The sequence below is a fragment of the Ursus arctos genome, unplaced genomic scaffold, assembly GCF_023065955.2.
Source record: "Ursus arctos isolate Adak ecotype North America unplaced genomic scaffold, UrsArc2.0 scaffold_10, whole genome shotgun sequence".
Taxonomy (NCBI): domain Eukaryota; kingdom Metazoa; phylum Chordata; class Mammalia; order Carnivora; family Ursidae; genus Ursus; species Ursus arctos.
Window position 1 is genome coordinate 65,974,051 of NW_026622764.1, and position 27,204 is coordinate 66,001,254.

Here is a 27,204-nt window from a genome sequence, read left to right on the forward strand (position 1 = left end):
GTGCTATATTTGTATATGAGTGAATAAGAGAAAGGTAAGTGCTGTTGTAAACAGAATCTTAGATATCTGAGCTGGAAGTAATTCAAGGTTGCCCACAACTAATCAGTGGCCTCAAAACATATTTCTACTTTCTACTGCTATGTTCATAAATAGTATTAATCAGTTACTGTGTATGGTTTACATAAAATATATTCCTGAAAGACATTATTTGGTCTATTTCTTCTGGTGAAACTGCTGTCAGTGCTATTGAATGGTTCTCTAAGCCTGGATTACTCTGATTTTTATCTCCAGATAGGATGTTTCATTTCATTTTGAGCTACAAAAGGCTCTTTTTCAACCCAATTAGTTAACAATTTTTCAGAAAACATACAATGTCTCCCAGAGTATCCGTAGAGGTTGTGGCAGACTTTTTCTTACAAGATTTTGACAAGAGTAGTCAAGTAGGTGTTGCAGGCATAGAGAGAGGAAGGGAAGATTGGGAATTTTTGATCAAGGGATCACACTGCGGAGTGGTACAATCTAGGAGTGTTTATTTAGCACCAAGATATAGGATTACCTGGAGAAGCAAGAAGCTGGAGATGGAAAGATCAGAAAAAGAGTCCATTGCAGTAGTTCAGGTAGGAAGTAAGGCCACTCCAAAACGTGTCAATGGTGGAAACAGAAGGAGAAATAAGATATTACAAAATGAGCCTTATTTACCCTCTAGAAGGCGAGGACCAAGTCTTACATGACCAACACTGACCTTATGCCTTTACCTGGGAGGTATTCAATATGTAGATGTGTTATGAATTTATGAACTGAGTGAAAATGAGGGCCGAAAAACAAGGATTACAGAATGGCCTCATTATGTATTTTGCTTGTCATACCTAGTTAGCTGAGAATAGCAGTTCCAGTAAGAATATCGAGCATGTCTAGGAGACAAATCTAGCTCCTGGAAAAGACACTGAGTTCAGTTGGGGTGGGGGTCAATTTAATAGTCAGGTGGTAGTTGGAAATCTGAGACCGGGACTTGGAAAATGGACAAAGGTGGAGTTTCAGGAGAGTTTCAGAGTGCAAAGGGGGATTAGGATATCCCCAGCAAGTGGAGAAAGTTGAATTTCTTGGGGTGGAGTGACTGTATAGAAGGCTGGTGTGGGAAGAGAAGAGAAGAGGTCAAGGGCAGATGTTACATGAGAAGGAAGAAAACGAAGCAGAGAAAATGGAAAGTGCTCTAATAAGAGTATATCCATGTGAAGAAAGACTTTCAGTTAGGAGACAGTAGTCCAAAAGTATTCAACTTTGAACAGGAAACTGAAATGTTCAGGAGAAGCAAATGAAGTTGTGCTGACCACAGAAGATGACCACAAATTAATTTCTAAAAATTACCGCATTGAGCAAGAATGCTGAAGGAATCTCTTCAGTAACTGCTGTGAGCCAGAGAGTCAGTAAGGCACTGGCCTCACTGGCCTTGAGAAATTGAGGCCCAGTTGGTCCTTGGTGGCTTTGGCTTCCTAGCCCCTCAAAGTCAAGCACTGAAAAGTCACCAGTATTAGAGGATTCAAGTTACTATTCTCTTCTCCTGTATTCTGATAGATGCGATTTCCTGACTAGCTGCCTTATTATGCTCAGCATTCGACCAGCATATTGCTAAGGAAATAGGGGGGCCTCCCAGAGAAGATTGTTGCTGAAAGCTTCTGATTTAGTCCTCAAAAGTTTGGAAATCTCTGCGTATGTACAAAGGCTTAATGGGATTAAATAGAATGAAATACGGAGCTCTTTTAGTCAGCAGAAGATATTTTGCTCAAAATCTCTAACACTCGGAAACCATGAGCTTTCACCACACCCAGTGGTCTTTGCTCCCCTCATCCTTTCGGACTCTTCTTCAGGGAAATACTGTCAACTTGTGTGAGGTATGTCCTGCTTGGTGTAAGTGCGGAGGGGAACGTAGATTAGAACGCTGCCAGGGACTTCAGATCATGCTCTACTGGCCAGTCTTAAATTTTGTCTGCTGAAAGAAATGATGTGATTTATTCTCAACAGTCTGCAACATTGAGTAATGGAATGATTCAGTGTTCAGAAATCAGAAGCAATTGTGGGCTCTCCAGAATGCCATAGGGTAAAGAGAAAGCACAAATTATTTACAATTCAGTATGTTTTCATCATTCTAAAATTATGGAATGACTGGAAGATATAGACACATTTTATGTATGTAAACTAACTGGCGTGGGTTGGCTTTTTTATTGCCCGAGTTGGGCCATTCCTGTACTTTTTCATGCAAACTGAGATTCGCCTGATGTTAATTTGAGAACTGAACACCCACATGCCCTCGCACAACTAGTTTTGCTCTTGGGTCATGCACTACTGCAGTGGTTCTCAACCTTGAATGTACGTTAGAATCACCTGGAGGCCTGGCTAAAACACAGGTCATCATGCCCCATGCCCCGAGTTTCAGAGTCAGTGAGGCTGGGGCAGGGCCTAAGGATTCCCAAGTGTAGCAACTCTCCTCTCAGAGGTTCCCAAACCAGGACGCCTTGGGGGCTCAGTCAGTTAAGCCTCTGCCTTCGGCTCAGATCATGATCCCGGGGTCCCGGGATCGAGCCCCACATCAGACTCCTTGCTCAATGGGGAGCCTGCTTCTCCCTCTGCCTGCCACTTCTCCTGCTTGTGCACGTGCTCTCTCTCTCTCCCTCTCTCTCTCTCTGACAGATAAATAAATAAAATCTAAAAGAAAAAAAAGGTTCCTAAACCTCCTCAGTTCATTGGACTCTCAGTGTCTTAGTAATGTTCTCACTGTGCCCTTAGGTACAGTGGTCTAAAGAAATACCTAGCAGCTCCGTTTATTAAATAGTTAGATCCAGGCAACTTCATAAGCATTATAGCCTAACAACTCAATAAGCATTCAAACAACAGTAACCCTTAAATTGAAAGAAAAAAATGTTTTAGTTCATTAACAACCACAGTTACTTAATAATGGGTTGTATGCACTGGTTGGACAGTGCACAGCTTCTCAGACCTTGGACTGAGATTGGATATCACCACCCTTATTTTCTGTTCCACATTGGTTTTCAACACGGCCTTTGCTTTTTTTATCACAGCGAATGTTAAAGACCTGCCTTCACAAGGATACAGCATTAGAGAAAGGACTGTTGAGCTCATGCCGAAACTGTCGGCCACCTCGAACTAGTAGTTCGCTCAGTGTCTTGACAGGTGTCCAGTGTTGCTGGGAGTCCCTTGAAATTTTGAGGTATTCCGAGGTGCCCCTGTGAGTTTACCACAGTGCCCCAGTGCACCTCGGGGCACATTCTGGAAACTGGGTCTCAAGTGTTGTTGATGGTGCTGGTTTGAGCATTCTGCTTTGAGAACCATTGCACTGATTTCTCAGAGAGATCACCAGGCAGGTGTTTTCCGAGCTTTTTCTCATTTTCTTTGACAATACTTAATGTCCTTAAAATGTTGGAAAGCATGGAATACAGCAAAATGCATACAAATTTACCATTAGTGATTCATTTTTGTAGCAGGAGAATCGGGTAGGACAGGAATCAGAGAATGAATAAAGGTACCACGAAGAGAATTGTAAGTTTTGAAGTTAGAAGCCCTTGATGGTTGTATACAGTTGTTGTTATGGAGCATTTACAAAGCAGGTTTTTTTCCCCCATGGTATTTTTCAGTCAGAATTAATTAAACTGAGCAATCCCAGTGAGCTAGGTAATGATTATTGTCCTTACTTTACACACGCAGACTGATAGGTGTATCAGCTTAGGTGACTTGCTTTGGCCACAGAGAGCTTAACTTGTTGGAGGCAGAATGCTACGATCCCAGTATTTTAGATTTCCTTAAAAAACGAGTTACAAGAAACCAGTCTATCATTTCACTAATAATTCCCTCAGGCTTCATTGTTAATTTTCTCAAAAATCTTGTAAGGTGGGTGAATAACAAGGCGTCCCATTTGACTGACAAGAAATCCACGGCCAGTTGTGAAAGTGTGCATGGGAGATGAGTTACAGAGGCGTTCTTGAGAACCAGTGAATTAAAGAGGAAGAACGTGTGTAAGTTTGAAGACATTGAGCTGTAGAGAGATGAAGGCTGGGGGTTACCTTTGAAAATAACTGTGCCAGGTCCCTATATCCCGAGGAGCATTTTCTCAGAAGAACAAAATTCAAAGCCCCTTGAGGACAAAGGGACAGAAACACCAATTTGTGACAAGAAAAGCAGGTAATAGTCGATAGTACTTCATCTTGAGGGGTCAGCTTCCGCTTGATGCAATCACTATGTCAGTGGGGGCCCAGAACCAAGAGGTTAAAGAGAGTCTATTCAGATAAAATCTGCCTAGCAAATATTTCTGCGTATGCATGTAATTTTAAGCCACATGTATGTATAAGTGTGATCAGTCCTATCTCTTTCTTTGGCTCATGCACGAAGCGTCAAAGAGTGCCTTGTGCATTCAGCAGTGCTTGATATACATCGTGAAGTTTCTGGAGGAGGAGAAGAGACAAGTGGTTATAGATCGAGTGCTCTTTTATCTGTTCTGGAGTCAATGAGATTTAATATACTAACCAATGATCTAGATGGTTGAACAGAATACACTTGCTAAGATGACACTGAATCATTAGGTTATTAAACTCTTTAAAGTTTCAGATAAAACTCAGTCATCTTAAAAAGTTAGAGAAATACCACGGGCCCTGGAGTCAAAAAGCACAACCAGCAACTTGAATCCCATTTGCAACTTCTGGCCATGTGAGCAAGGCCATTGTTTCCTCTTTCAGTTTCCTACCTCATGAGTCTGTATAGGGCTCAAAAGTGAGATAATAAATGCAAGAGTATGCTATGTTTTTTTATTAATCTCTCTTCAATTCAAGATGCTCAGGGTCCAAAATATAACTTCCCAACTCCCTAAATCTGCTCCTCCTTTGATTCCTTACTTTATTTATTTTTTTAAGATTTTATTTATTTATTTGAGAGAGAGAGAGAGAGAGACCGAGATAGGGAGAGAGAGCAGGAGTGGGGAGGAGGGAGAAGCAGACTCCCCGCTGAGCAGGGAACCTGATGCTGTACTTGATCCCAGGACTCTGGGATCATGACCTGAGCCGAGGGTAGATGCTTAACCAACTGAGCCACCCAGGCATCCCAGATTCCTTACTTTAAAACGTATGTGCCTACAGGACAGTGACGCTGGCCTAAGGAAGTCACACGCATGCATTATTGGAGTTCTAGGACCGTAAAGCGGTAGAATACATGTCCAGTCTAATGAGAGCTGCTCTGGCCACCACCTATGTGCCAGGCCCTGAGCCTTGTCTCTGTGGTGCCTTATACGATGTACTGAGCAAAAATTAGAGGCACAGTAAAGGCTGGGTCATGCTGTCCTGCCTGATTATCTCGACCGCCTTCCCTAAGACCTTATGCGTGGATGGCCGCTGAGTCAGCAACCTAAGGACCTGGCCAGCGCACTCATTACCACTCCCAGCCTACTGCTGTTGAGACTCTCCCTCACCGTGTCTTACCCTTGAGATAAATGCTGAGTTCTGATTGTCCTTTATAGTTCGGTATCCAACTAAAGGATTTCAGGGGACCCAAGACTTTCGGTTTAAAATTGGATTGATAGATTACTATACACATGACCAACTTAAATTCTATCTCCGTCAAAGCTAATATCCCAATCTTCCCAGTAGGAATTAAGAATTATTTTTTTCTCTTCCTTATATGCCCACAGGATTCTGATTAGACCTCTATCTTAAGTGCGTTAGAATTAGGTATCAGAATTTTTCCCCAAGTGTTTGTTTTTTTCACCAGATTTTTAGCATGTTACAGTTGTGGTCCTTGACTCCTTTCCTTAGTGTCTGGCTGTTGCTTCGTACGTCAGAGGTACTTAAAAGTACTTTGCTTGAACTGAAGAAATTAATCATTCAGATACAAAATGAATAGAAGCTGACCCTGGGCGTCATAATGGACTAAGTAAACAATGTTTAGAAGAGATAATGCGGTTCTCAAATGAATCAACATGAAATGAACAGGAAATAGGCTGAGATTTCAGCGAAAGAGAATTCTGCATATCAAAAAGCAGGCAGTCCTTGACTGGAAGGATGATGGGGGAAAATAGTAGGTGTTACAAGAGGAAATTGTGAATTCTCCACTCTCAAAATCATTCAACACTGACCCACCATCCATGCGTCTCAGTTTAAGATGAAGATTTTCTGAAACAAGGGCTGGATGAAGTAGGACAGTATTCAGATAGGCATCTCCATGAAACCCAGCGAGCCAGGACGAGCATTTGCCATATTTCTACCAGGGGCTCCACATCGATTTTTTCCTTTTAACCACAGTTAAGATGGGCAGGAACTGGCCGATTTCCGTGAAAGTTGTGATTGTGTAGGTTTAGAAGTCAGGAGTGTGACAATAATATTAACTGGCAACAGATGATCATATCACATTATAGTTTAATACTTTTTCCACAAAGGATTTCTTTGGGCACACTAAGACTCAGTGAATCACCATTTGCCATGGTCTTCACCGAAGAATGATAGCTCTGAAATTTGTCTTCCACCATGTGGACTGACCATCTGTTCACAATAATTGCAAATTCACTTCCAGGATTCATAAAGTCTCCCTATGTTCTTGCGCATCTTTGAAATGCCTCAGGCAACTGCTCCTCTCTCCAACAGAGCAGCCGGAGCAGCCACAACAGCTGTGGGATTCACCAGGGCTTGTCTCTGCTCAATTTCTGGCAGCCGGCAACAACCGCCAAGCCACTCTCCAAAAAAGCCTGCAAATTGTAAACCCATTAAGGCTTAACTCCTAGGGGACAACAAAGAGAACTGCCTTTGAATGTGAGCTCTGTGTGGGATCACGGAGGCCTCTGGCACCTGGGCTTGTCCTCAGGGCCAGGGTGATCTGGAGGGAAAGTTACAAGCTGCTGAGGGAATATTTTCACAGGTTTTCCAAACAAAGAGTGCTTTCTTCAAACCTCATACAACGCCTTTCTGATTGCTAATTAACCAAACCTAGTGAAAAACAGGCCATTTCTGTAAACAGAATAGAAGCTGTATGTATGTGCGCACGCGCGTGTGCACACACATGTTCACGCAGGGCTGTTGATGTGCGTTCTCATGTGTTTCTGTTTTGGGGGGATGCAATGACACAAGGCACTGTTTAGTTTGATGAGATGGTAAGAGGACTGTCCAAGGCATCTCATCTCTTCTAGCAATTTTTCCTGTGCGCACAGAGTTTTGCAGCTGTATTCGTATATCTCGCGGGTTTCGTTGTTTTGCTTTTTAACTCACTCTCTCTCCCCTGCAGCTGAGAGTTCTCACCTTAGGGTCTGTTTCACTCTGTGTCCTTACACCATACCTCATCTGTCTTCCCTGTTTACTTCCATGGAATCACTATTTAGGAAGTCCTTTTTCAGCCCATCTGTCTTAAATTACTGCGTTGTTTACTTTCCCAGACACTTTCCCACCCAGGAACCTTCCCTCTGTGAGTTGCTGGCCTTTTGTAGTTAGTACGCACTTGAAGATCTGAAAGCCCCCCTTTCCTCAGAAGCCCCTACTACAGGCCCCTGGCAATTTTTATGAGGGCTGCTTCACTCCTTGGTGTACGCTCCCACCTAGTCAGAGCCTGCAAGAGCCTGCTGGCCCTTTGGAATCGTTGCTGAAGCCTTCAAAACTACCTCCTTTAACTCCGCTCTTCCCATTGCATGTGAGTTTCACCAGTTCCACTATTTCAGCGTGTTGGCATTTTGAAAGACCATTGCATTGTGCTTATTTTATCCACAATTATGGTGCTGTGGTGAGATTACTTATCGGTTCAACCTTTGCCTTACTGATGTTTGATCACCATTTCTTAATTTTGTGTTAATTCTGGCCTTTTTGGTTATGAGCCTGTGGATGGGGGAGAAAAGCTCTTCACAGGCCTCTAGTGGACACCTCGTGGAACTGCAGAAATCTTGTATTCAAATGTGTGAAACTGTGGTGTGACCTCGGAGAATTAGGCAATCCCCAAAATATGTTCTTCATTTTTCATTTAATAGTGTAATAGTGTGTTTGAAGGCAAGGAAATGAAGAACAGTGGTGAAATTTTCCTCTCCGTTGTTCAGTTTTCCTGCCTAGTGCACGTTCAATCACACGTTCAAGTTGTTATTACAAGTTGGCTCGCAAAGGGCCTGTTTCTGCCGCCGGCCTTGAGCTCCCAGGGAGCCCCGCGTGGCGCTGTGTTTTGCAGTATTACCATCATCCGACCCTCGCTCCCTACCACAGCTCCTGGCACTTAGTCAAGACTTGTTGAATTGACAGCTGTTCTTGGTGGTGCTCGTCCTAGTTAAAACTGGGACTTGGGGAAATGTGCCATGTTTTGTCTTCAGTATCTCCATGTGTATCCAGCATCCTTCCTCCCTTCCTGCTTCCTCCTGCCTGGTCATTGCCAACTGAAAGTGATTTAAGTCCCCGGATCACCTTCTCCGGGGTATTTGAGATGTAAACCTTATCTTGATTCAAAAGGAAATGTTTTGCCCTGGTTAAATCAGAACAGAAATGTCAGACGACTGTGCTGATGAGAGAATTGTCTGGGGGGTGGCATAGACAGAACTCTGTATTTGGAATTATCCTCTCTTCTCCCTAAGAGTTAGGCCAGCTTCATTCTTTCACAGGGAGGCTTCCCTGCCATCTTTTGGATTAAACCTGCAGAGTATTTTGGGGGCATTGATGTGGAAAGTAATTCTGGAACTAATTAGCCCTGTGTTGAAATCTAGAGAGAGTTGTAGCAGCTGGGACCATGTTTTGAGCTGTAGATGAGGACAGTGAGATGAGTATGAGTCCCTCACTACAGGACAGACCTTGCACTAGGTTAGAGAGGACTGGGGCTGAAAGTTTAAAGAGGGTGACTTGATGGATAGCTGTCTCATGTCATGCTGTGGGACATCTGAGACCACACTGGAAGGTTGAGCAGAGCTCCCAGGTCGTGGTTGAGACGGACTAAAAGCAGCTGGTCACCGAGACATTTTATAGTGGCCTTTTAAGGGTGTCGAAGTGGATGGAGTTTGCTTTGCTGAAAGAGCCTACTTAGTTTTCGTTTCATTGGGGGTAGGTGGGGCACTGGGGTTCTTAATCTGGTGACTTCTTATCTCTTTAAAACTTCAGAAATTATAAGAAAAAATATTTATACATATGCCAAATGTTTAATGTAAAGAGCTGTGGCAAGATTCTTGAAAACCTAAAGAAGATTAAGAATGGTTATTTTAAGAGGTGGTTGAAAGGTAGTGTGTTTTACATCAATAGACTTGCCTGGACTAGGCTGGATGTTACCTTTACACATATTGTCCAGTTGTTTGTTTACTGAATTCTCTTACTTGAATAATAGAATCAAATTTCAAAACGAAATATCCTAGCACTTTTAACAATACCCTGGTAGTAGCCTTTTACTAAAGACTTTCTATACTTTTATGAGGCAAAAGTGAAAAAATTGGAACAATTACTTGGGTCAAAAGAATGACATATTTTTAAAAGAATGAAAGAGCACAAGTAAAATTCATCTCTAAGGATGGGTTGTTTGGAGATGGAACAAATCATGTGAAGTCAGTGCTCCTTCAGTTGTGGTTTTCGAAATTTGTAATCAAGCATTACCGTTAGTCATAGAAAGATAAAAGGAAGGATACGATTAAACTATAGATCTACATATTTGAAAATACACATTTTCTTGGCAAAATGAGGCTAGAAGGAGACACATACTAATATGAAGGGATTTTTTTCATTAAGGAAAGGATTTAAAGAACACAAGGCAGTATTTTATAAAGCAATAAAAAGGTCATCGTGCTTAAGGAAATGAAAATGCTACATGTTTAATACGTCTCAGCTCATAACACGGTGATACTTCACTTATCCAAAATCCACTGATAGTTCGCATCAGCTATATGGAAAAGGCCAATAAGCAAAGCAGCATAAATGTTATGCACCGAAGCTCTTGGGTTTTATTCATAGAAAAATACCAGAGATCCTTCCAATTTCGCTTATTTACTCTCATTTCACAAATAATTCTTTTTTAAAAAAGATTTATGTATTTTTACTTTTAGAGAGACAGAGAGAGAGAGAGTGAGCACAGGGAGGAGCAGAGGGAGAGAGAGAGAGAGAGAGAGAGAGAATCTCAAGCAGACGCCCTACTGAGCACGGAGCCTGATGTGGGACTCGATCTCATGACCCTGAGCCAAAATCAAGAGTTGGATGCTTAACGGACTGAGCCACTCAAGTGTCCCTCATTTCACAGATAATTCTAATGCACTTAATTTCCAGGACTTTGGAGGATTAAAAGCTAGAAATCAGAAGGAAAAGGGGACTACGGATGTACAGACAGTAGATGGAAGTGATGGCTGACTTGTCGGTAGCAATGGGGAGGAAGAAAGTGATTATAAAAAGCTAATCTATCTCAAAAGCCCTACACAGTACTCTGGGATAAGGGCTATTCTTACTCCTCGTGTGTTTGCAGTACTGACACATATATTTAATATGTATTTACATGTGTATTTGTTGAATGAATTAACATTTTATTTGATACCAAAGGTATCACCATATTGTATCTGATATTTATACTGATGATTTTTCATGATTAAGAAAATATTAAGTTATATGTGCATATCTTATTTAAAAAGAAGGAAAAATATGTAACCATTCAAAAAATGCTGTCATCCCCAAGTGTTAGGGTTTTTTTAAAATTTTTTAAGTTTAGAAGCTGTACTGTTAAATCCTTAGGTTTGCACATGCAAAAACCTCAGTTATCTTAAAATACCTCATTTCTGAAGTTTTCAGCTTTTAATACTCATTTGTTGTTCATGAAAAGAGTAGGATGACTTAGATGGCTGTCTAGGGAATCAAAGTTCCAATAAGTTATGTGTCTGCACAGAATGGGGAAGATCTGCTTATATGCAGGAGAGCATAGTTTTGAGAGAAATGTTCAGGAACGGGGATATTTTGTGTGTGAGTGTATTCCTATGAATATTGTTATTTTCCGAAGAAACAGAGACTCATTTAAACTGGTCCAACCATAAAAGGAAGGATGCAGTACTCATTAGGGCCTATTTACAAGATATTCTAATGTAACCCTCCTTCTAGGCACATGGTGGGATTGTACATCCTCTTTGGGGTTAGGCATCGGTCACATGGCCAAGGAAATGTGGAGTAGAATGACATGGATCACTTCCAGGCAGAAGCTTTAAAAGCCTGTGTGTGTCTCTTCTGTGTTCCCTTCCTGCTGCTACGATGATTGTTGAGATGAGGTCTCCAGTAGCCTGTGTTCCTGAGGGACTAAGATGAACCAAACCCGATGGCCAATACTTAGTAGACACATAGAATAAGAAGTACACTTTTGTTGTCTTGAGCTTCTGAGATTGGGGGCTATTTGTTACTGAAGCATAACTTAGTCTATCCTGACTGATACAGAATTGACCATAAAGATACAGAGCTATTCTCCAAATCTAAGACCAGGAAAAAAGATATAGCCAGGGTTCATGGGAACTGAGATGAAGATCTAGAAAAATCAGAGTTCTCTCCATGCCATGGCTGCATGGTGTTTTCTGTCTTTGCTTTTCTCAACAAGTTGTGGGTTATTTCCAGTCAACTGGTCAAACAATTTCTCTTGCTTCCTCATCCTAGACATTATCAAATATAGCTGCTGTCTTTCCTCCCTACCATGGACTCTGACTGTGTTTTGGGACACCCAGTTTAGTTTCCCTGTGGTAGGAACATGATTGATTCAATGAAAGCTGTATTATGACTGCTTGAGTCAGGTGTCCTCCCCTACTCCCACCCACCATAGTCATTATTAAGCAAGCCTATGGTTTTTATGATTTAGGAAATTCCTAAATAATGGCTAGCATTTAGTGACCATTTGGTATGTACCAGGAACAATTCTAAGTGCTTATGTGTGTAAACTCATTTACGCCTTTAACAACCATATGACATCTGTATTATTATCATTCTCCTCTTACAGACATGTAAACCGAAGCACAGAGAACTGAGTAACTTGCTCACGGTACGCTGCCAGGAGTGTTAGAGGCAGGATTTGTATACAGGCACTGTGGATCCAGAGCCCACATTTTTAGCTACTCTATGTGGTATTAAGGGTTCTATTTTCCAAATGTATTTGTCCTATATGGCCAGAAATGTGTTACATGTAAGCTTTTAAAAAGTATCCAGGTTGTTTTCAGTTTTGATTTATGACAGCAGTTTCAAAATACTATCCTTGAAGAACCAAGATTAAAACAAGGTATTAGCCTTCCAGTGGCTTGTGTGCACCATTGTCCTCGGGTAACTCTTTTAACATCTTTCTTCAGATTCCTGGAACTGCCAATAAGTGCTGGGGAATCCAGGACAAGTTGGATGACTTCCACCGAAGTTGTTTTGTTGACTATCAGATTTTAACTAAATTAATCTGTGGCCTGTTTTCAGAAATGAAATTCTGTAGTAATCCCAAAGTAGAAAACAGATTCCTAACCCCTCTTTCCCTTTGAAAGTCATTGTATTTACCAATCATTTAATTATCAGTGTTTCACAGGCCAGTGATCAACACAAAATTAATTCAGTCTTAAGAAGAGTCAACCTGGGAACAAATAAGAATCATAGCAGTTAGTCTCAGGGCCCTGTTTCTTGAGATTACTGATGCATTCTCTCTGTGATGTTATTCATTACCTAAGAGGAATTTCGAACATTTTGCTGGTTGCTAAAAATTTCAAATGGCTGAGAATTTTTAGGACTTTGCCATTTATATGTTATATGGATAGCACATATAGGTATCTTATTCCTTCTTCATGCCTAACATAGAGAACAATGAGGAAAAAAGAAAAATAGAAACCCAATAGAAGTGGGCGTTAAATGTGCTATGGGCAAAGGGAGCAGAAGGCGCTTCTGGAAATGTTCTGTATCTGCTAATATATATTGGCCTCATTTATAAGTGCTGGTAAAGTTTTTTTTTTTTAATCAAGCATAATTTGTGATTAATGTAATGTATAGCAAGAATTAATTCAAAAGAAAGCATTGAATACTCTGTGCTATCAAACACATGCGAGACGATGCAAGAAAATGAAAAATGAATAAAACTCTGTTCTGAAAGAGTTCACACTTTAGTGGGAGGACACCCCCATATGTAGCTCAATAGCGATGAGTACTCTAGAACTGTGGTCAGATAAAGTACCAAGAGGACACAGAGGCAGGGCCCTCACACTTCGAAGGACCTGGCCCTAGGTTTAATATTCGGCTATGGCCATCTTGAGATTATTAATAATTTTTTTAAACGTGATAGAATACACATAACAAAAAATTTGCCAGCTTAACCACTTTTAAGTGTGCAGTTCAGTCATGTTACATATATTCACCTTCTTGTGCAACCATCATTGTCATCCATCTCTAGAACACTTTTCTTCTTGCAAAACTGAAACTCTATCCCCAGTAAACAACTCCTCATTCCTTCCTCCCCCCAGCCCCTGGCAGCCACCATTCTACTTTCTGTCTTTATGAATTGGACTACCCTAGGTAGCTCATATAAGTGGAGTCATGTCATACTTGTCCTTTTGAGACTTATTTCACTCAGCATGATGTCCTCAAGCAAATGTTGTAGCATGTCACTGCCTTTTAGGCTGAATAATATTCCATTGTGTGTATTTACCACAGTGTGTTTTCCATTCATCTATCCATGTGATATGAGATGCTTCCACCTTTTGGCTACTCTTGAATAATGCTACTATGAATGTGGATGTACAGATATCTCTTTGAGGCTAAAATTGTTAATCATTTTTGAGCAGGGGGCCTGTGTTTTCATTTTCTGAGATCCACAATTTATGTAGCCAGTCGTGCGTGGGGGAGCTGAATGAGAGTGAGGTGGACTGCCAAGGAGGAGTTGGATTGGCCAAGCAGAGGAGCAGGACGAGGGCTCTATTCAGAGGGAATAGGGTGCACCTGACCCAGAGGGAGGAAGAGCCCGGTGTACTGAAGGACAGTGGGGACACACACCAAAGACAAATTGATGAATCTTCGCTCCAAGATCAGTTTTCAGTCCCAATTAGTCACACAAGTTGACGATGATATTATTCAGCCTTAAAAAGGAAACCGTCGCATGCTACAATGTGGATGAACCTTGAAGACAATATTCTAAGTGAAATGGTCACAAAAGGATAAATACTGTATGATTCCACTTACCCACGGTACCTGGAGCAGTCAAACTCCTAGAGACAGTAAGTTAGAATGGTGGTTGCTAGGGGCTGGGGGAGGAGGGAATGGGGAGTTGTTTACTGAGGACAGAGTTTGTTTTGCAAGATGAAAGCATTCTGGAGATGGGTGGTGGTGATGGTTGCACAACAGTGTGAAAGTATTTAATGCCACTGAACTGTATACTTAGAAATGGTTAAAATGGTAAATTTTTGTTTATTCTACCACAGTTAATAATAAAAAAAAGTTGATGGTGAGTGTTTTCATTTCAGTAGTTCATATGCTGTTGCACATTCTTCCAGGGCCTAAATGGATGGGGTTGGGGGAGTTTACTATGTCAATGGATGTGAAGACTGTGAATCCATCTCACTGCATCTCTGATAGTCATTCGTATTTTTGTCTGTTCTTGCAGCCTCTACAGGAACTTTTTATTCACAGAGGGCAAACACTTTCCGTTAATATAAAAATGTTGTTCTTTTATGTGTGTTGTTCATTGTCGAAGAGATGAAGGAATGGAGTAATCTGTTGGAATCAGAACCTAGATAGCTTTCAGTCATCTGTTTTCTAAAGATATTATATTTTAAATACATTAATTTTTATAAGAGGTCATTTTCATTCTTTATAGCTAATGCTCATTGTCCACAACCAGCTAACACGCGTTGTTTAGAACCAGCTAATAATACTCTTTGTCCAGTATGTAAAATAATAAATAATTACAGATCTTTTCACTGAGTTTCAGATGGATATGTTTCATGACCTTGAGGAAGCTCATTCCCTTATTATTTGTGTGTGTTTGCTGGCCAGTGAGGTTGTCCCCTCTAGTTTCCATGTGAGTGCATCAGTTTTATGATTCATTTATTATTTGGCTTACACTGAGTGATTATGAGGCACTGTTCTAGCCACTAAAGATATATCAGTGCACAAAAGAGAAAAACAAAGAATCCCTGCCTCATGGAGCTTTTGTTCAGAGGAGAGATGGACATTAAACCAAGTAAGTGTGCCAAGAGTGTGGCAGAAGGTGAAATGTGCTCTGAAGGAAAAAAATTAAAGCTGGGGCAGGGGTCTGTTGATAACTGCTTGAAATGGTGCTACAGACATGTGATTTAAAGTGATCCCTCTGCCCATCAGTATTTCAGTGTGGAATCTTGCAGTGGTTTCTTTTCTTACTGCGCCGTTCCCCGATTCCCGACCCTGCAGTCACACCCCTGAACTGGGATGTACCACAGGTCATCATCTCCTTCACTCCATGGAAAGTTATCTTGAGGTTTCTTTTCATTATTCTCATATCCAGCCCTCTAGCTTCTTATATAGTACTCTATTGTATTGTATAATTGTATAATAGGCATGATAAACACATGTCTGATATATTTTTAAAAATTAGGGAAGGGACATATTCTGTGTATTTCCGACGCCCTTATTTTTAGAGCCATCCAACTCCTAGGTTTGCCTTTCTTTTAAAAGACATTACCTTAAACACATTCTCAGGTTTTTCAATCGCCATATTGTTCAGCACAACCAAGCATAGCATGATGGGACCTAGTCCATATTTATCACAAAGTGTCCTTCTCTGTCTTTTTAATATCAAAATCTCGAAGCCATGTTTCAAGAATACAGAAACTGCCATCCGCTCTTCACAGACAACTAAATGGAAGATAAGTAGATATGTTACAATCATGCCATCTTGAATTTATATAGTACCTCTGTAGTGTTTAGCTATTTGCAGCATTTCTTGTCTTTTATTTAGCGGAGGGAATAAACAGGTTGCTGTAAGTCAGACAAGTGAAGTGAAACAGGCAACATGCTGTAAGGACAGCACGAGCTTTGGAATTACATGCTTTGGAGCAAGACCTAGTTTTGAATAGAGTTGGTGATTTCTGTGTAGCCTTCGACCCCCCTCACATCTGAGCTTCAGTTTTGAGCTTCAGTTGCCTTATCTGTAAAATGGGGATAAAATGAGGTGTGTGTGTGTGTGTGTGTGTGTGTGTGTGTGTGTGTATTTTATAGCCTGTTTCAAGCTTTGTCATTAAGTAGACAACTTCATAAATATGAACGTCTTTTGGCCTTCTCTTTAGAAATAAGCACTTCCGTGGTTTACCTGCCTTGCTAGGCGGAGTGCTTCCTTGCCTTAGTTGTCTTTGGCTCTAGCATAGTTCCTGGGCTGGAAAGCTTTCAGTAAAGCTGCATTTAAAAAAAAGTAATGTAAAGCTTAACTTTGAAAATATTTTTTAATGAAAATGTTCCTTATTTCTTTTCTTTTTTAGAGAGAGAGAGAACGTGCGTGAGTCGGGGGTAGGGGGTACTGAGAGAATTGAACCCAACAAAGGGCTTGCTATGGGGCTGGATCTCAATGCCTGAGATCATGACCTGAGCCAAAATCAAGAGTTGGATGCCTAACCGACTGAGCCACCGAGGTGCCCTGATGTTCCTTATTTTTGGCTCAGTGGTATTCTTCTCAGCAGGGGCTGCACTGTCCTCTCTCACTCTCCCAGAGGTGTCCCCTTGAATCTTGTTGTTTTGGAAGAGCCATCAGATGATGGCCCTGTTACCCAGCACAGCAATGAGTGGAAAAGCCTTGATGGAGGGACTTCTCCTTGATGTGGATGGCTCTGTGGCCTGCCGCTCCTCATGAATGTCATTGTGCCCTCACAGTGGCCACACTGGCTTCCTGCCCAGAAAATAAATGGTCCTTTACTTCCCATTACTCAGCCTGACAAGTGGCACATTTGGCAGGAGCAGGCTGGAGAGAGAAGGTTTTGAAGAGTCCAGGCAAGGTGGTAGGAAGTAGGAGGCTCTGACGTCATGAGGGTGGAGATGTCTCCAGCTTGCCCTCCCTTCCCCCAGTGCTGTGTCTGTACTCAATTTGCACATATCACCAAAAATAATGAGCTGGGGGAGACGGGTGCTGTCTTTTCAAATCTCATGTTCCATGAGCTATGATAGATGGCATATGATCAAAAAGTACTACCAGTCATACTATTCATCCCAAGAAGCTTTCTGATCCATCTCTGGTTTTGGAATGGTCTGCACTCAAATACTTTAGGGAAATGGTAACTTATCTTCCTTTAAAGACATCTAGAAAGTGAGATTCCTCAATTTTCCATAGTCTTCCAATCCCGGTGGTCTTCAATCATGTCCAACCCGTGAAGCAGCTACATCTCCAAGTGATAAAACTAACCTCAACTATGATGAGCATTTTTATGTCCAAGCATTATGGCTCCAACTCTGACATGATTTAAAAAAAAAACAAAAAACCAGGTGTCATCAGATTTGGTATTAAAAAAAATCATGATCGAGTACAAAGTGAATGTTTAGAAGTTCCCTGGAAGACACCATGTGGAAAGTTGGCAGAGGATTGAAATAGAAGATGAGCCTTTACTGGTTTGGTTTGTTTTTTTAGAGGTAAAGCTAGTACCAGCTTTGTGGTGTTAACATGAGCTAGGAAGAACGGAGGCCATGCTTCCAACATGGGAATTTGAGCATGCCTCCAACACAACAGAAGTAAGGCTGCCGATGAAGCACGTGGTCTTTTTAAGGAAGAGTCCCTTGAGTGAAAGCAATAGTCCACCAATCAGGGACTAGCCAGGCTCAGCTTTCGGTAGCCCCCCTTTTTTTCCCAGAATACTCATTCTTGGATGCACTCAGATGCGCTTCTGAGATGACAGAGCATTTTCTTGTTCTCTACGTATATTCTTTCCCAAGGAGCAATGGTCTGTGTGTCTTATGGGAAAAACTACAGTTAGACTCTAATGCTTCCAAAGGATTTAAACAAGGTTTAGTTTCCCTGGAAACCAGGCTCTTTCTGATTGTTGTACGCATTTTTCTTATGAGATCAGTAGCACCTGAGTCTCCTGACAGTAAAGGTCACCTTGAAAATCAAAATATGGGTGGTGTTTTAAAGAGCATTCTAGTTGTTTAAACAACTTACACAGTGTACAGCATTATGGATTTTTCATCTTAGCTACCGTCATAAGAGAAGGGTGTATGTGTGTGTGTGTGTGTGTAAGGTGATAGAAAAGAAAATCTGGGATTTATTAAAACCTAAGGTTTTTAATAAGGTCTGAAGTCATTGAAGGTCGGAGCTGGCTCAGGCAGTTATCACTCCGTGCTGACGTTCCTGTGTTCGGATTACAGGGAGCATTACAGTAGAGTAGCTAATCTTTTGTGGCCAGTGCTGCTTGCCTGTGTTGATAAGTATGATTAACAACTTTAAAAGTCAAATACATTAGCAAATGCCTTATAGCCGCCAGGAATGCTCATGGCCACCCACACTTCACAACAAAATGAAAAACAAGTTCAGGAGCCTAGGATTCCTGAAACTTTTAGATAAGTATGCCTCCAAGTTTGGTTTTGAAGTTGGTTTCAATCAAATCATGTAGAGCTGTTGTTAGAAAGCAGTCAGATATGAACCCCCAAAAAATGAGAAATATGCTTTTTAGTTTGGGAGATTGTAAAAAGATGATGTTCATTACAGTTTCAGAATCTACTTTAGGCCTGCTTTTTCCCTGAAATTTCAGAGTGAACTTTGGAAGAGCTACTGGATTTCTTTCTTTCTTTCTTTTTTTTTTTAGAAAATGCATTGCATAATCCAATTTTTGATAGTAATCCCGAATAAAAGTCAAAAGTCTAGGCTACATCCACACTGGATGAGGCAATTCTAGGTGACATAATCTTCAGAACAGTGGAAGAAATTCAGTTTTGTAGTGCTCAGCCTGGCTTGCTGTGTGACCAGGGGCTTTGTTCCTCCCAACTGGGGCTTCATTGTGGATGGCCATTAGCATCATAATTAGAGCAAGCCTCTGTGCTAAGTGTCGCACAAAGGAATTCGGGATTTCTCTGGGCAGAATTAAAGATAACGCCATTGAAATTGTAAACCAGTTTAAGATTTGATGTTTACAGTTCAAGGGTTCGTAGATAGTTGGGGGAGAAAGGAGAACTGGAGCACGGAATTAGGGTAGACAATCCCGAAGAATAGCTGTGCCAGATTCCAAGAGGCACATCCATTCTTGTAGAAGTGTCATGAACACAATGCATGAAACTGGCATCTCCCCAGCAGGTAGTTGATATTTTCTGCCCGGCTGTTGACTTTCTCTGGTCTGTGGCTGCTGAATGCCAGAACTTTCACATACCTTCCCTACGACGAGAGAGCCAGAGGAGGTTTTGTTCCTTGGTAACGGAAACCTCAAGCCAGCTAGCTCTCCAGAGCATCACATTTGTAGGGAAGATGTTGATGTGATGGAGCTTCCTTTTTTTTTTTTTTAAACCTTTCATCATTTATATGCTTCTGAGCCTGTTGTGGACACAGTTATTCTTGGTCCCTTTGATTTCATTTCCTCTGTCTTTGATGCAACTTCCCAATGCACAGTTGACTTTTTGCTGATGAAAAATTTCCCCCTATTTCTCTTTCTCTCTCTCTCTTCTTTTTTATAGGCAATGTAAGCCAGAAGTTTATAACTTTTGAAATTTTACAAATACTGAAGTAGAAATCCTATACGTACGACGGAACATCCGCATAGATAACGCGGTGCTGACATTTTGAAGCTGTACGTGATGTGGAATTAAGTTCTTATCCTTTGAATTCCATGTACAGCTGTCATTACTCCTCCAGTTCATTTTGAGAGTCCTCAGGCTGAAGATACGCTGTCAGGTTTTTCTTACGTAATCTTTTTAGGTAAAGAAAGCTAAAAAAATCAGGGTCGATCACCCAAGCAACCAAGCCCATTACCTTGATCTGCTTCAAAAGAAGAATATGTCAAAGGTGGGGGTAGGTTGCTTCAATCTAAAAATCTGATGGCTTCACAAAACTTTCCATTTTAAACAATATTTACTAAAAGCAAAGTGAAATTTTATAATTTTATAATGAAAGGTAACATTCTTCTCCAGGAAAAGAAAGGAGATTAAATATAATAGACGTAATGTGGTAGATTGTTGTATCTGTTTAGGAATGTTAAATGCTTGAAAAGGGATTTGTGGAGAGTTTGTTTTTGGAGCACATTATAAACATGGGTTTGTTTGGTTTTCAACATTACCTGGAATGCTTGCTACTGAAGTTGTGTTGAATGCATACACAGCATCCTGAGAATCTGAAAACCACAAGCTGCAACTTGAAAATGGGCTCCATGACACTAGAGAGTGTGGGAAGTCACAAAGCCCTTATTGTGCTCACTGCACCTGCCCCTACGTGTCCGTGGGACCCCTGCAGATGAGTACATGTCCCTGCTCGCTTATGCTCTCAGCGCATGTGCAGTGCGAGCAACAATATGCAGATCTGGAAATTTGACATTTCCATTGCCCTAAGGGAGACTAACTCAACAATAGAAGGTGGTATTTATTTTCTGCTTAAAATGCGGTGGAAAAGAAGCAGACATACTCTAAATACTTGTGTGCATGCTAGAGGGACAGTCAGTCACCTGAAACAAGTCAAGGAATTGAATTCTATTCAATTAATTGTTTCACTTATGAGTTTGTGTAGTTACTCATTTATCCATCAATTCTACAGTGCCGCTCCGGATGTAAAACTATTAGAGACGAACAGGAGGGACAGATCTCTCAGCCTCAGGTGGACATGTGACCCACTGAGAAAGGCACTGCATGTTTCTAACTCCATTTTGGAGCCTTGCTGCTTTCTTGGTCTGGCCTCCCTGGTACACGGCTGTTGACGAAATAGTCACTTGGGTTCCATTGGATTCAGCTGGCAGCTTTATTTGTTCATTTGAAGATCCCCAAAACATATGGTTAAGTAAACAAAATAAGTCTTTGAATAATACACATAATATGATTCTGTTTATGTAAAAAGAATTATCTAATGGGTGTGCAACATGGGCATATATGTACATATATGTGTAGACATATATGGGTATGTTTTACTCATATAAATATATGTATGTATATGTGTATGTATAGGTTGTATGTTTATGTAAAGTTATCTATATAAAGTTTGGAAGATAGACACTTAACTGTTAATAGTGATAACCTCTAGGGAGTGAAGCAGAATTAGGAGTTGTAAATAAAAATGGACTTTTGTTTGAATGTTTACAATGAGCAATATTTGATGTAATTAAAATTATTTTAAAGAAAAGTATTTTAAAAGTTGTTTTTGTTAGTTATTAAAGTGTGTTAGATATTCTTTGATTTCTTTGTGAAGATAACAAAATAATTTAAAAATATGAATGAACCCATCTTATAGGATGAGAACTGTATTTTCATACTTACAATTATATTCATAGCATAATACAAATAATGGGTAGTATCTTTCTGGGTTTTTTTCTGACTCCTTTTTTGCCACGAAATTGGCGAGCTTCTTAGAATCCAATTCTAAAGCAGATGTAACCAAAATAAACATCTTTGTCCTGGGCTCTTTGGTCAAGCAGACTTTGGAACTTTTGTTGATCTTCTTCAGTGTCTTACAGGTTCCATGTCTCATGCTTTTATTAGTAAATAAAGTGGTCACATTGGTCATGTACAACTGTTAGGTTCATTCTGCTAGATAATAGTAACCAAAGAAGAAATTGGGAAGCAAAGAAGGGTCATCCATTCTCCCCAAAACCTCATAATCCAATCATACCGCTCACCAAGCATACGACCAGATTCTGCCAGATGTATAGACATTTCGTAAGCAAACCAGCACCCCCACATGTGCATCAGTTCACATAACCTGTGTACAGGTTGAAGTCCCAGTGTTTTGCTTTCCTTTTAGAGGCTTCAAGCACAGCCTTACGTAAAGAGTCAAGAGAGGCTTGAGGCAAGTGCCTCAATTCAAAACAGATTCTGTCAGAAACAGATTCTGTCACCTTTGTAGCCAGCGTCAGACAAGCAGAACTCACCAGAAATCATGGCTACATGAACCACAATGATTACGTTGGTCTTGGATAACTCTTAGGTTCTTTTTGGTAGGTAATGGTAGCCAAATCAGTACTTTTGGAGCAAAAGAAGGTCATCTGTTCTCCCCAGAGCCTTACAACCAACCCATATCGATAACGCATCGAGGACTATCTCAGGGTTTAGACTGAGGCATTCTCACCAGAGATCCAGGTAAAGGCCTTACCAGATTTTACACTGAAACACCTTGAGCCAGTCCGTGTATTTCTCACATAGCTTAATTCCACCAAGCACACTAGTCAACGGTAGCAGTTTTCACCGGTTGAAAACGCTTTTTGACACTCCGAATGCTAACTGGAGATTGCTGATGGAGAGGTGGGGCCCGCAGGGCTGATATCAGCACATTCTGAAGTGCAGGCTCCCTCTTTAGAACACCAGCTTGACTGTCTCAGACCCGGAATGCTTGATTAGATGCTAGCAGCACCTGGGTTATCGCTGAACCTAAGCAGCCCATACATAACTTTGCACCATAGACGCTCAAGGATTTTAGAGTAAATTACAGACGAGTTCTGCAATTACCTGTTCTCGCAGAGAGTTCTGTTTCTTGAATTGAGATTAATCATATTCAGTCCTGTAAGTGCAGTCATAATCACCTGTATTTTAGAATTCTAACTATGGAATGGTAAGTAACATGTATTGAATGTTTAGGCCCAGCTCCATTCCCAGCATTTTACATGTATTAACCCACTTAATCTTCCTAACAACCCCAAGAGGGGTATTCTTATTTTCCATTTAACCAAGAGGAATCTCAAGCAACTTGTCCAAACTCACGCAGCTTGGATCTGGCAGAGCCCAGATGAGAACCCAGGTATTTGGAACATGAAAGGCAGCTTTTTCGCTGCATTAAAGAACGAACACGCTCTTATCCATGAAGCCATACTGCTCTCAGCAGCTGCGAAAGACTGCTCTTGCTCTGCGCGGATTCTGTGCACCAGGCATATTGTCTACACGCTGTTCTGTCTGAGCGGCTCTTGCCTTGATGTGCAGTGTTCCTCTGTGGGGTCCCGGGTTCCTCCGTGTGTTTTCCTCTCTACGGAGCTGACAAGAAACATAGTCAGCTCTCTGCAAGAAAGAAAAACCCCCAAGGAGCCTCTTGGATCCTTCCTGTGGCGCCCTGTCAAACTGCATGTGGCTCCTCTAGACCCCAGGGCTTGCTGTGCAATGTTTGCACCCCTTCTCTGAGGCTGGACTCTATGTTTTCTTTCTTTCTTTCTTTTTTTTTTTTTAAGATGTTTTATCTCTGCAGAGAATGAGCTTCTGTATATAAGCCTGGTTTCTACTGTCCCAGGGCTGATTAGAAGAAAGGGGATTGAGGGAGCCTGAACCACACAATTTGTGATGTATCACTTAATCTGGCCCTTCATCTTTGCCCTACTCTGTAACGGGGTCCTGGAGTTTAGAGCCTGTACTGTTACATTTCCATAAACAATATATCTTGCACATTTTCCAGGTCTTGAGGGGAGAATGGGACCAAGGACTCTCAGATCTAACTGCTCTTTAAACAAACGGAGTCAATCCACTGTATGTAGGCCCTCCCTTTCCTTGAATCTTTTATTAAACGTTTCTCCTCTTCGTTAGCCCTAAGTTAACTTCGTAAGCACTTAGCTTTGCTCTCCTCTCTGCCAAGCATTATCATTTCTTCATCTGGTTCCTGTTTCTTTCTTTCTTTCTTTCTTTCTTTCTTTCTTTCTTTCTTTCTTTCTTTCTTTTTTTAATCATTTTAGTTCATTTTTTTTCATCACAAGTATACTCTGTAATCCACATTCCCTATTTCCCCCATTCCTCCCCCACCTCCCCTTTTGTAACGATTATTTTGTTCTCTGTAGTTAAGAGTCTGTTTCTTGGTTTGTCTCTCTCTCTCTTTTTTCCCCTTTGCTCATTTGCTTTGTTTCTTAAGTTACACATATGAGTGAGATCATATGGTATTTGTCTTTCTCTGACTGACGTGTTTCACTTAGCATTATACTCTCTACTCCATCCATGTTGTTGCAAATAGCAAGATTTCATTTTTTTTCATGGCCGGCTAATATTCCATTGTGTATACATACCACATCTTCTTTATCCATTCATCAGTCAGTGGACACTTGGGCCTTTTCCATAGTTTGGTTATTGTAGATAATGCTACAATAAACATAGGGGTGTATGTATCCCTTTGAATTGGTGTTTTTGTATCTTGGGGGTAAATACCCAGTAGTGCAATTCCTGGATTGTAGGATGGTTCCATTTTTAATTTTTTGAGGAACCTCCATACTGTTCTCCACAGTGGCTACACCAATTTGCATTCCCACCAGCAGTGCAAAAGGATTCCTTTTTCTCCACATCGTCGCCACTGCTTGTTGTTTCTTGTGTTTTTGACTTTAGCCATTCTGACAGGTGTGAGGTGATATCTCATTGTGGTTTTTTTATTTGTTTGTTTTTTTGGTTTTTTAAAAAAGATTTTATTTATTTATTTGACAGAGAGACAGCCAGCGAGAGAGGGAAAACAAGCAGGGGGAGTAGGGGAGGAAGAAGCAGGCTCCCAGCGGAGGAGCCTGATGTGGGAGTCGATCCCAGAACTCCGGGATCACACCCTGAGCAGAAGGCAGACGCTTAATGACTGAGCCACCCAGGCGCCCCATCATTGTGGTTTTGATTTGCATTTCAGTGTATCAGTCCCAATTATTACTGCTGTGGTTGGTTTGTGAATTTGCACTGCACTTACACCTGGGCCTAGATGTGGCTTGTGATGCAGAACTGACTTCTTACGCTCAGAGTTTCATAAAAATGGGAAGTTTCAGATGCCAGACCATTTGCTTTGCCATCTGGAATAATCCTGAAAAGTATTCGTGTCCCAAACATGGATGATGTTCCTTTTTCAAGTACTGATTTGTCCAGGCCCATGGGTATTGGGCTTCTGACCATGAAAATAGGCAGGGCTAAGTTAGGCAGGCTTCTGGCACCGTTGAGCTAGTGGTCATAGGCAAAGCTGCCACATATATTTGGGTAGGTTGTATACTGCACAACTCTAAGTTGTCCTGGTTCTGGGGAAGCCAGGTGCCAAAGTGGCAGTGGAATCTGGATCCTGAGGTCCCCTCCCAGTGCTTATTCCACTCTCCACTGTCTTCTTTTTCTGCCATGGTTAAGCACTGGCAATCTGGTGCCTATCACCAGTACTCTACAATGGCTTTCTTGTAGCTGCATATCTATTTTAGATAGCTGTATAGTATTTCGTTATATGACTGTACCATCGTTTATTTGTAAGTTCCCTATTGGTGGGTATTATGGAATTTCCAATCCTTTGCAATGACAAATAATGCTGAAATAAAAACTTGTATATGTTTATACATTCGTCTGCAAATATCTCCAGGAAAAATTCCTCTAGGTAGGATTTTCTTTGATCTTCCTTGACAGTCATATCTAAGCAGTTGCCACCGGCACCCTCCTTCCTTTTTTTAACCTTCATCCTCCAAGTTTGAGCCTTCATGACCTCTTGCTTAAGTTATTCCAGTAGTCTCCTACATGTGTCAATCTCCCTACTCTTTCCTTTATAATCCATCCTAAACATGGTTACTAAATCTTGCTGCTAGGATAATGTTACACCCATGTTCCAAAACCTCCCAGGGTTCATGATTGCTGATTGAACTCAGTATTAACCCCCCCACACACACACACACCAGCATTCAAGGCCACACCCCAGTATTTGGTTCCAGCCTGTCTTTGGAGTCTCATTCCCCCCATGATTCCCCCCACGTTCCCTATGCTTCAGCAAAACCAGATACCTTCCTGAGCTTGTCTTGCCTCTTGTCTCTTTCTGTGCCCTGGAGCTCATTTTTTTATTCCTAAGAGTGTCCTTCCCTTTCAAGTGTCCTCCCTTGCCTTTGCCTGTGCAAATCCTTCCCAAACTTTAATGCTACCACCCTAGTCACGTTTTCTGGACTGTCCCACTCCCCAGCCTAGATGTGATCCTTCCCCTTCCCCTTTGAAGCCCAGCTGCACTCTTTCTATCCCCTGCTGGCCTCAGATCCTGTTTTTGATTGTAATCTTTTGTGCTGCTGGAAACCAGTGGTAGCTGGAGAGCTGGAAGCATGCATCCTCTGACGTGTCTAGTAGGGTGCCTTGTATAGATACGGCATTAAAAATATATTTATTAGTTTAGATCTTTGCAGTTTATAAGTTCACTTACCCCAAATTGGCATAACCCTTCTGCTTGGGAGGAAGAGATCATACACCTGAAACCACGAATATGAAAGTAGATTACCTTTCTAACGTGTTCAGTCAAAAACACAGACGCACACTGGCAGTGAGGTGGCATTCAGGGTAGAACAGGAGCCCATCACATTTGCCTTTCCTTCTCCTGGGGTCTACTGCTGCCCCTACATCACCCCCATGGAGTAGGGTCCCACTAGACTTGGAAAGGGGACTCCCTACCAGCCACAGGCAAGCAAGGACTCGCATCCCCATTTAGGAATTTCCCCTAACAATCCATGTACTTTCATTAAGGGGATGTTTGCAAACATCCTGGTTCTTGACTCACACTCATTGTCAGCAGGATGACATTCTCAGGAAAGGAAGTGGAAGGCGGGGGAGTTGCTAGGGAAAATTAGAAAGCAGGATCAGGTCAGGGGTCCCTGAACAAAATCTCCTCTCCTTTCAGTGACCCGGAAAGCCCCCATCCATATCACATTTGAGGACACTGGAAGGACACACAGGTAGTCTCCACCTTGAAGCACTAATTATCCACTTTCAAGCTCAGGCTTCTCATAATAATCTATACTCTCTCCCTTGGAGGGAGTAACTCTTACCTAGTTCAAGTTCTCATTCATTCACTTATTCAACAAATGTCAGTTGTGTATGTCCCTGCCCTTAAGGGGCTTATGGACTGATGGCAGATGACAATGCCAGGATTCTTTTGCAAGAATGTGGAATGAGAACCAAGGTGTCAGACTTTTACTTCTCCACCCCACTCTGACCTATGCTTACCACGTAGTCTCTCTCACTGAAGAGTTCAAATATTCAGAGTCAGAGCTGCTGTTGTGCTCAGACTGCACTTTATACCCTGCACATTATTCCGGGAATCCTTTTATCTCTAGTGCTCTTTATCACGGGCTGGTATTTATTTTGGTACCATCCTTTGCCAGATTAAATATTTATACTTATTTAAATTCTCTTTCTTGTTGAAAAGAACAATACAAATGTT

General features: G+C 41.4%; 1 protein-coding gene across 14 annotated transcripts in view; it reads left to right on the plus strand.

Annotated features, from left to right (window-relative positions):
• Positions 1-27,204, plus strand: part of STARD13 (StAR related lipid transfer domain containing 13) — a 513,739-nt gene that overhangs the window by 387,111 nt on the left and 99,424 nt on the right. The window contains exon 1 of one of the 14 annotated variants that reach the window (XM_044381757.3): positions 1-27,204. This exon is cut by the window's left edge and continues 13,523 nt beyond it; it is cut by the window's right edge and continues 20,411 nt beyond it. The exons of the other annotated variants lie outside the window; for them this stretch is intronic. The gene's annotated coding sequence lies outside the window, so the exon portion shown is untranslated. 14 annotated transcript variants of the gene reach the window in all.